The 14,385-nt window shown below is 39.2% G+C and overlaps 1 pseudogene; it reads left to right on the forward strand.

Annotated features, from left to right (window-relative positions):
• The first annotated feature begins 4,160 nt into the window (after positions 1–4,160).
• LOC109574828 (histone H2B type 1-C/E/F/G/I-like) lies at positions 4,161–4,540 on the forward strand (annotated as a pseudogene).
• Positions 4,541–14,385: the final 9,845 nt, after the last annotated feature.

A 14,385-nucleotide genomic window follows, 5' to 3' on the forward strand; every position in this document is an offset into this window, starting at 1 on the left:
GAAAGTGAAAGCGAAAGTTGTTCAGTCAGATCCCACTCTTTAGGTCCCACACACTATACAGTCCATGAATTCTCCAGGCCAGAATACTGGAGTGGGTAGCCTTTCCCTTCTCCAAGGTTCTTCCCAACCCAAGGATCAAATCTAGGGCTCCCACATTGCAGGTGGCTTCTTTACCAGCTGAGCCACAAGGGAAGCCCAAGAAATACTAAGTTTAATGTTATTTCCAAACAAAAACATCAGTTTAGAGGTATTTCAAAATATTCTTAATAGGTATATTGGGGGGGGGAACCTAATCATTGTATTAAACAATCACTATCTTTTGAGAGCATATTCTTTGCCACACTCTAACAGGTGTGATTTGCATACACTTTTAATTTCCATTCTCAGATTAAACATTAATTCTTAAAAATTCTTAATGTATTTGTAGTTATGCTATTATGGTATATAAAACCAAAGTTTATGTGCCTATTCACTATTAAGGATAAAAGTGACTGTGGTACAAAGCACACACATCCACCCCATAAGCAAGAACTGTTTTCCAGGAGTTAGTGGCCAGATGTTTTAAAGGATAGTGATAGTTAAAAATAGACCTCAAAAGGAAGATATTATTTCAAAAAATGTTCTAAATATTTGCCAAAGGGTAACACACTTTTTCTTTAAGTCACTGCTTTCATACTGTACTTTTTCAAATAACTTCATTTTCAATATAATTTAGAGCTGATATGAGTTGTTATAAAACTTTGATGTACTTTGATGAGATTTCTTGAGTTAGAAACAAAAGGATTGAATTATATTTAGTACATGGAAATTTATCTGTAGTCTAAATCCTAAAGATACAGGGCTCACTGACTGAGAAAAATCACAGGGCACAGTCGCTTCAGTAAGAGTGATTTCCAGAGAATGTTGGAGGAAAACCAGAAGTCCAATGTATTAGGTGTTGAAGGTGATCAGAGAATTAGCAAGTCTGATAGTGGTTTGAATGGAAGCAGGAAGATAGGAAAGTAAATAATCATTTGTCTCTTTTTCTTTGTGGTAAATGAATGGTTTTCTTAGGACATACACTTACAACGTATTTGTATAATGAAGAAATGGAACCATATATACAGTGAAGATCAAATAAATAAATGTGAAAAGTAAACTGGTAAAAAATATCTGAAAATTTTCACAATCAAAAGACTATTATTTTTATGTTGGTTTCCTCTACTAGAATATAGACTGTATTTTCTCTGTCTTGTAAACTTTATATACTTATTGTCTAGAGTGATAATGCTAATAAGTTCTTGCTGAATGAATTTATGCAAGATTTGTAAAGAAATATAAAGGGCTAAGACCAGGATGGGGAGAGTTTGAATAATTAGGGATTGTGATTGACCTACTTATATATATTAGGCATTTCAGAGCTGACTGTGTTGTTTTCCTGTAACTTAGAATACATAAATTTATTGAGGAAGATTGAGAAGCTGCAAAGATAGTGTAATTTTTAAAGCAGGTCTAAGCAATGCAAAAGTGAAAGTGAAAGTGAAGTTGTTCAGTCGTGTCAGACTCTTTGCGACCCCATGGGCAGTACCCTGCACCAGGCTCCTCTGTTCATGGGATTTTCTAGGCAAGAGTACTGGAGTGGGTTGCCATTTCCTTCTCCAGGGAATCTTCCCGACCCAGGGATCGAACCCAGGTCTCTCGCATTGTAGACAGACACTTTACCATCTGAGCCACCAAGCTGAGCCCAAAAAGAATAGGTGTCATTCAAATCAGATTAATACTGTGCCAATATTAAAGGATTCATGCACTGTTTTATGCTTTTATAATCTACTTTCACTTACTAAATATGTTAAACTGAATTATAACCACCTACTATGCAACTCTTTTCTAGAATAGACTGGAAATCTCTCCAAAACAGACCATTTTTTAGTCTTCTTTATAGATCAAAAATCTAGCAGCATAGTAATAAACATTCTTTTAGGAAATGCACACATAGCAAACATTTTGTTATTAAACCAATTTGACAGGTACAGGACAGTATTCCAATTACCTTAATTTTTTTTTTTTTTTTTTTTAGACATGCAAAGACTCCTCATGCAGAGCTTACTATAGACAGGCGGTCACACTCATGTTTTGGCAGAGACTCAAGGGCAGGTGGAGGAATGAAAAAAGGGTATGTGTGATTATCAGAGGCTGTTGATTTAAGCATTCAAGGTAAAATATGAATATGTCATCTTCAGTTTTTTAATTATTCACTTCAGCTTGAATAGTCAAATACATAAATTCTTTAAGTAATTAATGTATCTCTCTTCGTGACATCCTTGACGCATAGGCAAAAATCTCAGTAGTATCAATATAATATTTGTGTGTTATGCTGATTCCACCTCCCCCACCAAATAAAAACCACAGGCTATCCTTGTAGAAACTTAGATTCAAATGTGACTTTGAAACTGGCTTTTATCACAAGCAAATGGAGAAAATTCGGTAAAAATATATTTATAGAAGTGCATGTTCAAATCAGGTGGTAAGAGCTACAACTAGCACTGAGTCTTTGTTAAAGACACTATGCTAATCCCATCATATGCCTTACTGTGTATAACTCTCTTGAGACTCTGTGAATTGGGTCCAAGTATTAAGACCCCATGAATCGCAGCACGCCAGGCCTCCCTGTCCATCACCAACTCCCGGAGTTCACTCAAACTCATGTCCATCAAGTTGGTGATGCCATCCAGCCATCTCATCCTCTGTCATCCCCTTCTCCTCCTGCCCCAATCCTCCCAGCATCAGGGTCTTTTCCAATGAGTCAACTCTTCGCATGAGGTGGCCAAAGTATTGGAGTTTCATTCTCAGCATCAGTCCTTGCAATGATCACCCAGGACTGATCTCCTTTAGGATGGACTGGTTGGATCTCCTTGCAGTCCAAGGGACTCTCAAGAGTCTTCTCCAACTGGCGTGCTGTGATTTATGGGGTCGCAAAGAGTCAGACATGACTGAGCGACTGAACTGAACTGATGCTCCATGTATCTCCTTGTTTCCCTGGAAGCAGCATCAACCCAAGATATTTCTTAGCATAATAGATAATAGAAGCACAGGTGAGTAAGTAAATACAGTAGAATATTTAAAAGCTCTGATTTCATAACACTTGCTGATCCTTTCTTGACTGAATCTCATGATATGATTAAACCTAAACAGTAGACTGTACACTATGCCTGGAGGCTTAAATTGTCCAAAGGAGTATTACTCTGGTAGGGCAGAGGAGTGACAATTTACTGCATAATAATCTAATCTATTATGCATTGGAATACATGAAAGTATATAGTGATGGATAGTACTGGAATAAAATGGGGGTGATTTAAATGCTTAACTGAAGGGAAAATCAAAGTGATTCCATAATTAAGTTATTTTCAATTATAGTGAAAGTACCAGGCAGGGTTCCTACAGGAAACAGATGGCACATGGCAATTTTGTAATTTGGAAGAGCTTAATAAAGGAAAAAAATTACAAGATAAAGCCATGGTATAGAAAACCCACAAAATTACTGCAATAATTTGGAGCTAGCAAAAACAGGACTCTTAACACCCCTGGCTCTCAAGACACACTTAGATGGGCTATGATGTGGAACACAGTCATGAACTGTATCCAAACAACTGACTACCAGAGGCTGTGCTCTTGGATCCAGTCAGTAATCAGCCTGTGGTAACCCCAAAGATGGTAAGCAGATAAATATCCATATTTACTACACACATTTCTGCCTACAGCCATCTGCTGCTCCCCATTGGACAAACCTAGAACTACAAGAGGATACCAGAATCAGTCTCATGGATGACTTCCATCTAGGATGGGTAATTGTTTTTAGGGGCACTAAAAATATATCCTGCATAGAACAGCAAATAATTTATATTTCAATGTAACTTTCAGGGACTGTAAATCTCCATAGTACTACCTCTTTTATGTACTTCTAGTATACTGTTATACTATTCCTTAGTGAGGGAGAGATAGAGTTGCAAGTAGTAAACTCATTATTACACTTAGGATAGTTTAGAGGCTGTTTTGTCACAACCTGTAATGATAGAATATTAAGAATCATAAAGATTAAAAACCTATCTACTTGAAATTTGGGGTGTTTTTCAAAATATTTATTTCAAGATCTTTCTGTGTTGTTGGGTGTTGTCATTATAGACATGCCTGAACCAGCTAAGTCTGCTCCTGCACCTAAAAGGGCTCTAAAAAAGCTGTGACCAAGGCCCAGAAGAAGGACGGCAAGAAGCACAAGTGCAGCCACAAGGAGAGCTACTCCATGTACGGGTACAAGGTGCTGAAGCAAGTCCATCCGGACACTGGCATCTTGTCCAAGGCCATGGGAATTATGAACTCCTTCGTCAACGACATTTTCGAGTGCATCGCTGGCAAGGCATCACGCCTGGCTCATTACAACAAACACTCGACTATCACAAACAGGGAGATCCAGAATGCCGTGCGCTTGCTGCTACCTGGGGAGCTGGCCAAGCACGCTGTGTCCGAGGGCACAAAGGCTGTCACCAAGTATACCAGCTCCAAGTAAATAAAATATGCCTAGCCGCTGTTAATGGAGAAGGCAATGACATTTCACTCCAGTACTCTTGCCTGGAAAATCCCATGGACAGAGGGCCTGGTGGGCTATATAGTCCATGGGGTCGCTAAGAGTCAGACACGACTGAGCGACTTCACTTTCACTCAAAATATTTATATAAAATATATGTGTTATACTTGTGAACATTAAACATTTAAGGTTCTCTGACATAACAAAACATAGACACTGGCTGTGAATCTTATGACATCAACTATTATGTATTTGACCTCGAGAAAGACATTCAAATTCTCCATGTATCCAGTTCTCCATGTATCATTTTATTCATTTGTGAGGATCTATATAAACTGGTAAGAGTTAGGCAAATACAGGGACACTCTTCAGAGTAATGCCTTTTACATAATAAGCATTCATTAAGGTGTACTAGTGAATGTTATGTAAGGCCACGACTTTTGATAATATTTCGAACAATTTTTAGAATAAAACTAAGGGAAATACACAACAAAGACATTATAAGCATTAGCTGTAAGAATTCAGCATGTTAAACAAAAATGTAAATATGTGCAGGTTAAATAATTATGCATTTATTTAAATATGTTAAACATGATTTTATGAGACTTTCACTAATATTAAGGTAACTTTAAGACAGAGCCAAAGGAAAACCAAAACACCCAGTTGTGGATGTGACTGGTGACAGAAGCGAGGTCTGATGCTGTAGAGAGTAATACTGTATAGGAACCTTAAATGTTAGGTCCATGAATCAAGGCAAATTGGAAGTGGTCAAACAGGAGATGGCAAGAGTGAATGTCGACATTCTAGGACTCAGTGAACTAAAATGGACTGGAATGGGTGAATTTAACTCAGATGACCATTATATTTACTACTGTGGGCAGGAATCCCTTAGAAGAAATGGAGTAGCCATCATGGTCAACAAAAGAGTGTGAAATACAGTACTTGGATGCCAATCTCAAAAACGACAGTGTGACCTCTGTTGGTTTCCAAGACAAACCATTCAATATCATTGTAATCCAAGCCTATGCCCCGACCAGTAACACTGAAGAAGCTGAAGTTCAACAGTTTTATGAAGACTTACAAGACCTTCTAAAACTAACACCCAAAAAACATGTTCTTTTCACTATCAGATCAGATCAGATCAGTTGCTCAGTCGTGTCCGACTCATTGCGACCCCATGAATCGCAGCACGCCAGGCCTCCCTGTCCATCACCAACTCCCGGAGTTTGCACAGACTCACGTCCATCGAGTCAGTGATGCCATCCAGCCATCTCATCCTCTGTCGTCCCCTTCTCCTCCTGCCCCCAATCCCTCCCAGCATCAGAGTCTTTTCCAATGAGTCAACTTTTCGCATGAGGTGGCCAAAGTACTGTAGTTTCAGCTTTAGCATCATTCCTTCCAAAGAAATCCCAGGGCTGACCTCCTTCAGAATGGACTGGTTGGATCTCCTTGCAGTCCAAGGGACTCTCAAGAGTCTTCTCCAACACCACACTTCAAAAGCATCAATTCTTTGGCACTCAGCCTTCTTCACAGTCCAACTCTCACATCCATACAGGACCACAGGAAAAACCATAGCCTTGACTAGACGAACCTTTGTTGGCAAAGTAATGTCTCTGCTTTTGAATATGCTATCTAGGTTGGTCATAACTTTCCTTCCAAGGAGTAAGCGTCTTTTAATTTCATGGCTTCTGTCACCATCTGCAGTGATTTTGTAGCCCAGAAAAACAAAGTCTGCCACTGTTTCCACTGTTTCCCCATCTATTTCCCATGAAGTGGTGGGACCGGATGCCATGATCTTCGTTTTCTGAATGTTGAGTTTTAAGCCAACTTTTTCACTCTCCACTTTCACTTTCATCAAGAAGCTTTTTAGTTCCTCTTCACTTTCTTCCATAAGGGTGGTGTCATCTGCATATCTGAGGTTATTGATATTTCTCCTGGCAATCTTGATTCCAGCTTGTGTTTCTTCCAGTCCAGCGTTTCTCATGATGTACTCTGCATGTAAGTTAAATAAGCAGGGTGACAATATACAGCCTTGACGTACTCCTTTTCCTATTTGGAACCAGTCTGTTGTTCCATGTCCAGTTCTAACTGTTGCTTCCTGACCTGCATATAGGGGACTGGAATGCAAAAGTAGCAAGTCAGGAAACACCTGGAGTAACAGGCAAATTTAGCCTTGGAATACAGAATGAAGCAGGGCAAAGGCTCAATAGAGTTCTGCCGAGAGAATGCACTGGTTATAGCAAACACCCTCTTCCAACACCACAAGAGTAGACAGACCAGATAGCTAACACCGAAATCAGATTGATTATATTCTTTGCAGCCAAAGATGGAGAAGCTACATACAGTCAGCAAAAACAAGACTGGGAGCTGACTATGGCTCAAATTATGAACTCCTTAGTGCCAAGTTCAGACTTAATTGAAGAAAGTAGGGGAAACCACTGGACCATTCAGGTATGACCTAAATCAAATCCCTTACGATTATACAGTGGAAGTAAGAAATAGATTTAAGGGACTAGATCTGATAGAGTTCCTAATGAACTATGGACAGAGGTTCATAACATTGTGCAAGAGACAGGGATCAAGACCATCCCCAAGAAAAAGAAATGCAAAAAAAAAAAAAGGCTGTCTGAGGAGGCTTTACAAAGAGCTGTGAAAAGAAAAGAAGCGAAGGAGAAAAGAAAAGATATACCCATTTGAATGCAGTTTCAGAGAATAGCAAGGAGAGATAAGAAAGCCTTCCTCGGTGATCAATGCAAAGAAATAGAGGAAAACAATAAAATGGGAAAGACTAGAGATCTCTTCAAGAAAATTAGAGATACCAAGGGAACATTTCATGCAAAGATGGGCTCAATAAAGGACAGAAATTTTAAGGGCCTAATAGAAGGAGAAGATATTAAGAAGAAGTGGCAAGAATATTACAGAAGAATTGTAGAGAAATGATCTTCATGACCCAGATAACCATGATGGTGTGATCACTCACCTAGGGCCAGACATCCTTGGAAGGTGAGTCAAGTGGGTCTTAGGAAGCATCACTACCAACAAAACCAATGGAGATGATGGAATCCCAGTTGAACTATTTCAAATACTGAAAGAGGATGCTGTGAAAGTTCTACACTCAATATGCCAGCAAATTTGGAAAACTCAGCAGTGGCCACAGGACTGGAAAAGGTCAGTTTTCATTCCAATCCCAAAGAAAGGCAATGCCAAACAATGCTCAAATTACCACACAATTGCACTCATCTCACATGCTAGTAAAGTAATGCTTAAAATTCTCCAAGCCAGGCTTCAGCAATATGTGAACTGTGAACTTCCAGATGTTCAAGCTGGTTTTAGAAAAGGCAGAGGAACCAGAGATCAAATTGCCAACATCTGCTGGATCATGGAAAAAGCAAGAGAGTTCCAGAAACACATCTATTCCTGCTTTATTGAGTATGCCAAAGCTTTTGATTGTGTAGATCACAATAAACTGTGGAAAACTCTGAAAGAGATGGGAATACCAGACCACCTGACTTGTCTCTTGAGAAATCTGTATGCAGGTCAGGAAGCAACAGTTAGAACTGGACATGGAACAACATACTGGTTCCAAATAGGAAAAGGAGTGCGTCAAGGCTGTATATTGTCACCCTGCTTATTTAACTTATATGCAGAGTACACCATGAGAAATGCTGGACTGGAAGAAGCACATGCTGGGATAAAGGTTGCCAGGAGAAATATTAATAACCTCATATATGTTGGTGATACCACTCTTATGGCAGAAAGTGAAGAGGAACTCAAAAGCTTCTTGATGAAAGTGAAAGTGGAGAGTGAAACAGTTAGCTTAAAGCTCAACATTCAGAAAACGAAGATCATGGCATCCGGTCCCATCACTTCACGGCAAATACATGGGGAAACAGTGGAAACAGTGAGAGACTATTTTTGGGGGCTTCAAAATCACTGCAGATGGTGACAGAAGTCATGAAATTAAAAGACTCTTGCCCCTTGGAAGTAAAGTTATGAAAAATATATACAGCATATTAAAAAGCAGACATTACTTTGCCAACAAAGGTCCGTCTAGTCAAGGCTATGGTTTTTCCAGTAGTCATGTATGGATGTGAGAGTTGGACTCTAAAGAAAGCTGAATGCTGAAGAATTGGTATTTTGAACTGTGGTGTTGGAGAAGACTTGTGAAGAGTCCCTTGGATTGCAAAGAGATCCAACCAGTCCATCCTAAAAAAGATAATCCTGGGTGTTCATTGGAAGGACTGATGTTGAAGCTGAAACTAATACTTTGGCTACCTATTTCAAAGAGCTGGCTCATTTGAAAAGACCCTGATGCTGGGAAAGATTGAAGGCAGGAAAATGAGATGACATTGGATGAAATGGTTGGATGGCATCACTGAGTCAATGGACATGAGTTTGGGTAAACTCTGGGAGTTGATGATGGAAAGAGAGGCTTGGTGTGCTGTGTTCCATGGTGTAGCAAAGAGTCAGACATGACTGAATGACTGAACTGAACTTCAGGTAACTTTTCCTCGTTTTCTTTTTCTTGTTTCATGGATTTCACTACAGAATGATCAAGTTACGGTAACATGCCTTCAACTTAGAAAAGTGACAGGCTTGAATTGTGTCTGCAATTCTATTTTATGCTTTGCAAATCCAGGAAAAAAAAAAAAAAAAAACATGATTAACTTCTTGATGTCTTTGGGGTGGTACAACTTTGCCAGCTTTTTGTTTATTTTCTAGATTTGATTATTTCTCCACATGTCTATATCCATATTTTTACCTTCACAATGAAACTAGCCTCCAAGAAATAAAACCAATTTCAAGATATTATCTTACACTGTTTCCAAGCTAGGGGGCACCAACTCAAATTCATTTCTGAGCTAAGAGATACGCAACACCCTTTGGACTGGATCCAAAGAATGACCAACTTCAGAAGATAGCCCTGTTATTCTACATACAGGCTTGTTATTTTATACACAGGCTCCAAAATAAGTCCACAAATATGTCCTATCATGAATAATTATTCATGGTGGTTGTTTTTTAGGTGCTAAGTCATGTCTGATTCTTTTATAATACCAGGGACTGTAGCCCACCTGGCTCCTCATTCATGGATTTCCCATGCAAGAATATTGGAGTAGGTTGTCATTTCCTTCTCCAGGGGTTCATTCCTGACCCAGGGCTTGAACTGATGTCTCCTGCATTAGCAGGCAGTTTTTACCACTGAGCCACCAGGGAAGACCAATAATAATTTTAACAGTTACTGAAGTAGAATTACATGCAGATATGTAACATAAATATCACCCATACCTTCTGTTTCTATATACAGAAAAGCTGTGAGTTTCTAAATTATCTACCAAGCAATGAAGAAGATCATTTAAAGGAAGAGATGACAGTATTTCAGTTTTAATGTTTAACATATTTTAAGCACTTAATACATCCATTGGAAGAAAATGATTAGTCAGAAGCTGTATATTCAGTCCAAAAGACCATTATTATTCAGAAAAATCACTTAATTTCTTATGGCATGAAATAGCTTTTTTTTTTTTTAAGTTTTCCGGCTAGATTTAACCATATTTGATATGAACAAATTCATGATGTACTTTTGCAGAAATAATCTTCTCCCAAAGTTGATCATATTTCTTACCTTTAAAAAGTTTCCTTTTCCACCTTTTTTTTAAAGGACTTTAAATCTTATTTTGTCAAAAATCCCCTAATAATAATCACATAAGATTAAAACAAACTGTGTATGTATATCACAACAAACTGGAAAATTCTTAACAATATGGGAATACCAGACCACTTTACCTGCCTTCTGAGAAACCTGTATGCATGTCAAGGAGCAACTGTTGGAACTGGACATGAAACAACTGACTGATTCCAAATTGGGAAAGGAGTACGTCAAGGCTGTCTATTGTCACCCCGCTTATTTAACATATGTAGAGAACATCGTAAGAAATGCCAGGCTGGATGACTCACAAGCTGGAATCAAGATTGCAGGGGAAAATATCAATAACCTCAGATATGCAGATGGCACCACTCTAATGGCAGAAAGTGAAGAGGAACTGAAGAGACTCTTGATAAAAGTGAAAGAAGAGAGTGAAAAAACTGGCTTAAAGCTCAACATTGAAAAACCTAAGATCAGGGCATCATGTCCCATTATTTCATGGCAAATAGATGGGGAAACAATGGAGACAGTGAGAGACTTTATTTTTTTAGGCTCCAAAATCACTGTGGATGTTTAACTGCAGCTATGAAATTAAAAGATGCTTGCTCCTTGGAACCATGACAAACTTGGCCAGCAAGTTAAAAAGCAGAGACATCACTTTGCCAACAAAAGTCCATATAAACAAAGCTATGGTTTTTACAGTAGTCATGTATGGGTCTGAGAGTTGGACCATAAAGAAGGCTGACCACCAAAGAACTGATGCTTTCAAATTGTAGTGTGGAGAAGACTCTTCAAAGTCCCCTGGAAAACAAGGAGTTCAAACCAGTCAATCCTAAAGGAAAGCAACCCTGAATATTCACTCGAAGGACTGATGCTGAAGCTCTAATACTTTGGCCACCTTATGTGAAGAGCTGACTCACTGGAAAAGACCCTGATGCTGGGAAAGGCTGTTCAGTTCAGTTTAGTCGCTCAGTCAGGTCCAACTCTTTGCGACTCCATGAATCGCAACACTCCAGGCCTCCCTGTCCATCACCAGCTCCCGGGGTCTATCCAAACCCTTGTCCATCTAGTCGGTGATGCCATCCAACCATCTCATCCTCTGTCATCCCCTTCTCCTCCTGCCCCCAATCCCTCCCAGCATCGGGTCTTTTCCAATGAGTCAACTCTTTGCATCAGGTGGCCAAAGTATTGGAGTTTCAGCTTCAACATCAGTCCTTCCAATGAAAACCCAGGACTGATCTCCTTTAGGCTGGACTGGCTGGATCTTCCTGCAGTTTAAGGGACTCTCAAGAGTCTACTCCAACATCACAGTTCAAAAGCATCCATTCTTTGGTGCTCAGCTTTCTTCATCGTCCAACTCTCACATCCATACATGACTACTGGAAAAACCATAGCCTTGACTAGACGGACCTTTGTTGGCAAAGTAATGTCTCTGCTTTTAAATATGCTATTTAGGTTGGTCATAACTTTCCTTCCAAGGCTAAGAGAGGTGGAAAAGGGGGCAAGAAAGAATGAGATGGTTGGGGTCATCACTGAAGTGACTCAATGGACATGAGTTTGAGTAAATTTGGAGAAAAACTCAAAGACAGGGAAGCATATGGTGCTTCAGTCCCAGGATCACAGAGTCAGACACAACTTAGTGACTGAAAAACCATCACCACATGGGATATGGTTACATACAAATTACACATCTTACACATGTACCATCTGAATTAGAATTTTTTAATTTTAAATTTATTTAATTGGAGGCTAATTACTTTACAATATTTTATTGGTTTTGCCATACATCAACATGAATCTGCCATGGGTATATATGTGTTCCCCATCCTGAATTGCTGTCCCACCTCCGTCCCCGTACTATCCCTCTGGGTCATCCCAGTGCACCAGCCCCAAGCATCCTGTATCCTGCATCGAACCTGGACTGGTGATTCGTTTCTTATATGATATTATACATGTTTCAATGCCATTCTCCCAAATCATCCCACCCTCTCCCTCTCCCACAGAGTCCAAAAGACTGTTCTATACATCTGTGTCTCTTTTGCTGTCTCACATACAGGGTTATTGTTACCATCTTTCTAAATTCCATACATATGCATTAGTATACTGTATTGGTGTTTTTCTTTCTGGCTTACTTCATTCTGTATAATAGGCTCCAGTTTCATCCACCTCATTAGAACTGATTCAAATGTATTATTTTTAATGGCTGAGTAATATTCCATTGTGGAGAAGGCAATGGCACCCCACTCCAGTACTCTTGCCTGGAAAATCCCATGGACAGAGGAGACTGGTAGGCTGCAGTCTATGGGGTTGCAAGGAGTTGGACACGACTGAGGGAAATCACTTTCACTTTTAACTTTCATGCATTGGAGAAGGAAATGGCAACCCACTCCAGTGTTCTTGCCTGGAGAATCCCAGGGACTGGGGAGCCTGGTGGGCTGCCATCTCTGGGGTCACACAGAGTCGGACACGACTGAAGTGACTTAGCAGCAATATTCCATTGTGTATATATACCACATCTTTCTTATCCATTCATCTGCTGATGGACATCTAAGTTACTTCCATGTCCTGGCTATTATAAACAGTGATGCAATGAACATTGGGGTACATGTGTCTCTTTCAATTCTGATTTCTTTGGTGTGTATGCCCAGCAGTGGGATTGCTGGGTCATAGAATTTTTAAGAGTCCTGGAAATCTGATGTTTTTAAAATTTAATTTTTTCCAAGCATAATTATACAAGTATATGAATAATGTTTGTTTTGCTTATATTTATTCATCTTGAGAGGTTTAGCTAAATTTATTGTAGGGTTTTTTTTTATATTACCATAATAAATCTAACATTTAATTTTTCATAAATTGTTTTCATTGTTTATTTTTGTCATCCACATTATAATGGATAAAACACTTTATTCACTCACCATTATTGTACATTACTCCTTTCATAAAATTCTGCTATACATTAGAAGACATCAAAATAACATTCAACATGACACTGGAATTTATACTTTTCTATTATAAAACTTTTCTAGTTTGACCTATTAAAATATCTCAAGAATCAAAAATATTTTAGAAATATTTCTCTTCCTTTTCAGTGATTAGTGAGTTACATATCCATGTGTTTTGAGCTGAATTCCCCTACCCTCACCACCATTTCAAATACGTTGAAGTGCTAACACAGAAAGTGAGGTTATTTGGAAGAGGGTCTTTATTCGGGGAATAAATTCAGTGTTGTCATTAGTGTGGGCTCTCTCTTCCTAAAGGGACCTTGATAGTTCTGCTTAGCTTGACTAAGCTTTAGATAGATTTCTTCCTAACTCTGGGTCCCTGACCTCTCTTTTTAGACATTAAAGAAAGCTTGCAATTGCAAATTATTTCTGCTCCATTAAGATGTAAATCCTCTCTCAGCCTCTTGCCAGCCTTTTTAACCTTGAAATAACCTTGCTTTAGAACTAAGAATGTCTTTCCCAAAGACCTGGGAGTCATCCCTTTGAAATATAATCATTAAGACAGAGGCCCTTCTCCTAGTCTCTGTGGCAGGGTAGGGACCTGACTACAATAGGCCCCAATTAGCAGACACAGATGGCCTAGTCACGGAAGCCAGTGCACCTCCCTCCACTAATATCTCCGCCACTACTTTTTCACTAGCTCACCCCAGAGCTTAAAAATTCTCTTGCCATTTGTCTCAACAGAGTTGAGTTCAATTTCTCTATTGTAATAGTCTAGACAACTTCTGCGATATCTGTGAATACAATCTTCTTTGGCCACTCATCCTGTCTGGTGCAGTTTTTACTTAATAGCTGTACTCCAATTTAATTAGAATCTTTCAGATGGGGGGAGAAAAGCAATGACAAACCTAGAGAGTGTATTAAAAAGCAGAGACATTATTTTGCCTCCAAAGTTCCCTATACTCAAAGCTATGGTTTTTCCAGTAGTCTTGTACAGATGTGAGAAATGGACAATGAAAAAAGTTGAATACTGAAGAATTGATGCCTTTGAACTGTGGTTCTGGAGAAGACTCTTGAGAGTCCCTTGGACTGCAAGGAGATCAAACCAATTAATTCCTAAAGGCAGTCAATCCTGAATATTCATTGGAAGAACTGATTCTGAAGCTCCAATACTTTGGCCACCAGATGGGAAGGGCCAACTCTTTGTAAAAGACCCTGATGCTGGGCAAAATTGAAGG

The sequence above is a fragment of the Bos indicus genome, chromosome 20 (assembly GCF_029378745.1).
Source record: "Bos indicus isolate NIAB-ARS_2022 breed Sahiwal x Tharparkar chromosome 20, NIAB-ARS_B.indTharparkar_mat_pri_1.0, whole genome shotgun sequence".
NCBI lineage: Eukaryota > Metazoa > Chordata > Mammalia > Artiodactyla > Bovidae > Bos > Bos indicus.